Genomic DNA, 2,500 nt, shown 5'->3' with positions numbered 1-2,500 from the left:
ATATATCTGTATATAATTTATACCTATTATATCTATATTATATATGTTATTATATATATATATATATATATATAATATATTTGTAATTTATATACTGTATTATATTACAATGTATATCTAAGTATATATCATATCTATATATAAATATATATATATTTTTATATATATACTATATATAATATATATATATATTATATTATATATATATATTTATTATAATATTATGTAATGTGTGTGTGTGGTGTGTGTGTGTGTATGTATGTATGTATATATGTATTAACAAATGGGTCGCTGCCGGATGATGGTGTTTATATGATGTTTAGATTGTCATCACAGTACGGAATAATCAAAATTATTACTTCGGTTCCTTATCTTCATTAAAATTTTTAATTAAAAAAAAAAAAATCAAAATTAATTTCCGGTATTCTAATAAAAAGTTACTAACATCCTTTCAGTCATCACTATCATAACGATGCCATATTAATCGCTTCCGGTGGACAAGAAATTTGATAATCTAATTGCTATGTTCGAATATCTTTTTGGGTTCACAGATTAATACATCTTTTTGATATACGTGAGGCTAGTAGTGAACATAAACAGATATAAAAAATATAACATACACCCGAGTCAAATTTTTTTTGCATCTTGTCTACACGTTATTCATGAAAGTATATTTACATGAACTATAACAAGTTAACGAAAACAGACTCCATCCATATAATTTCTGAACATTAACTACACGTAAAAAAGACAAGTATACACATACACTACACGCATGTATGCATGACATCTGACACCAACAAACTCTTCTGATATAAGTCTCCTTCGTTAACCTTGCAATGTTTAAAAACACTGGGATTATCGCTTACAAAATACCCCTAAGGACTTCACCTTTTACATGTTGCAGAGGGCATTGTTGGGAATTCTGGGTTTTCCACTCGATGTTGTTTCGCTTCTTCCTGCCCAATGTAGTGCGGATGTAAGGCGGACCTGATTTGGGCGCAACGCGGCGCCTCGGTGTAACCAAAAAACATAACGCAAGAATACGTGGTTGCATTACAAGATAATAGGAAAGTTTGGTTACCCACACCAGAAGTTTGGGTATGCGATTGAGTGAAAAGTGCGATCTTTTTAATGAATAAAATGATATGGATTAAGTATCAAATTGTGACCTCAAACAAATGTGTGTCCCATTCCAATTCGATATTTTAACCTTATTTAAGAATCTTAAAGATTGCTGTCCAATGATAGTATTTTGGTGAAAGGGATAACGTGTTCGGTTGCTGGAAGGAATAGGCGTTACCTTATTTGGCAACGCGGCGCCTCGGTGTAACCAAAAACGTCAACGAAAGGAAACTTGGGTTGCATTACAAGATAATAGGAAAGTTTGGTTACCCACACCCGGACGTTGGGTTGATGCTGATTGAGTGAAAAGGTGCGAGTGAGAATTAATGAGATAAAATGATATTCGTGAAACTCAGAAGACAAGAGAAAGAAAAAAAAAAACACACAAGAAAATTTAAACTGAAAGACTAAACCCGAACTTTCTTAAACAAAAAAATAAAAAAAACATACAGAGAAAGAAAAGTAAAAAAAAAAAAAAAAAAAAAAAACGCCTCGGTTTGGGCACGAGCCAAGCCTCATACGGAGAAGTCATTTGGTTGTTATCCGAGACGAGCGAAAGATACAGCGTGTTCTTGTCTTACCAAACACACACGAGGCACGACTGCAAACAAATTGCGTATCAGGTAGGCGAGTGAGACAATAAAAGTAATTGACAGATATAGATGTACGGAATTCCTGCTTACCTTGACGTGTTAAAACGTGTCTGAGGCATTTTAGGTACTGGAAAACAGGCTCGTTTCGAGAAGAGAGAAATCCCATCTGACTGGTCCAGAGCCTCCGGGGATGGCTTGGGGACTCGAGATAAGCACACGTAGGTTTGGCCATGAACAAGGAAGATGACAGGTGGAACACACTAACGCACACAGCGTGCATAGATACGCACGTACGAACGCACTCACAAACACACACACACACCACATGCACCCCCCCCCCCCACACACACACGCTCATACACCCACATGAATAACATGCACGCACGAACACCTCCCCCACACACACAAACACACTCACAAACCAGTATACATACATATATACACACACATACACACACACACACACACACAACAGCAATGCACACACACACACACACACACACACACACACACACACACACACACACACACACACATATATATATATATATATATATATATATATATATATATATATATATATATATATATATGCTCCGTCATCTTTTCGGGAAAACCGCTGTCAGACAAACATGGATTTATGACCAAAACTTCAATGCTGTGGCTTCATGCTCCTCCAACCTCTTTAACCACCTGCATGCAAAGACCTTGAATGCTCAATGAAATATAAGACCAGGTAATTCTGACTATATTTGCTCAACATGCAATTAGTGGTTTAAAAG

General features: G+C 35.6%; 1 protein-coding gene and 1 long non-coding RNA gene across 2 annotated transcripts in view; one reads left to right on the top strand and one right to left on the bottom strand.

Annotated features, from left to right (window-relative positions):
- Window positions 1-2,500, top strand: part of LOC122259898 (venom phosphodiesterase 2-like) — a 17,676-nt gene that overhangs the window by 3,837 nt on the left and 11,339 nt on the right. The window lies entirely within an intron of this gene.
- LOC147469887 (uncharacterized) overlaps window positions 1-2,500 on the bottom strand; it is a 7,399-nt gene that overhangs the window by 3,738 nt on the left and 1,161 nt on the right. The window contains exon 2 of the long non-coding RNA XR_015191831.1: window positions 1,809-1,978. This is a non-coding gene — a long non-coding RNA (uncharacterized LOC147469887). The remainder of the gene's footprint in view (window positions 1-1,808; window positions 1,979-2,500) is intronic.

This window comes from Penaeus japonicus, unplaced genomic scaffold (assembly GCF_977035675.1).
Source record: "Penaeus japonicus unplaced genomic scaffold, GWHDUDI00000001_assembly GWHDUDI00000018, whole genome shotgun sequence".
Taxonomy (NCBI): domain Eukaryota; kingdom Metazoa; phylum Arthropoda; class Malacostraca; order Decapoda; family Penaeidae; genus Penaeus; species Penaeus japonicus.
Note: the sequence above shows the minus strand (reverse complement) of the source record. Positions and strands in the feature narration are given on the sequence as shown.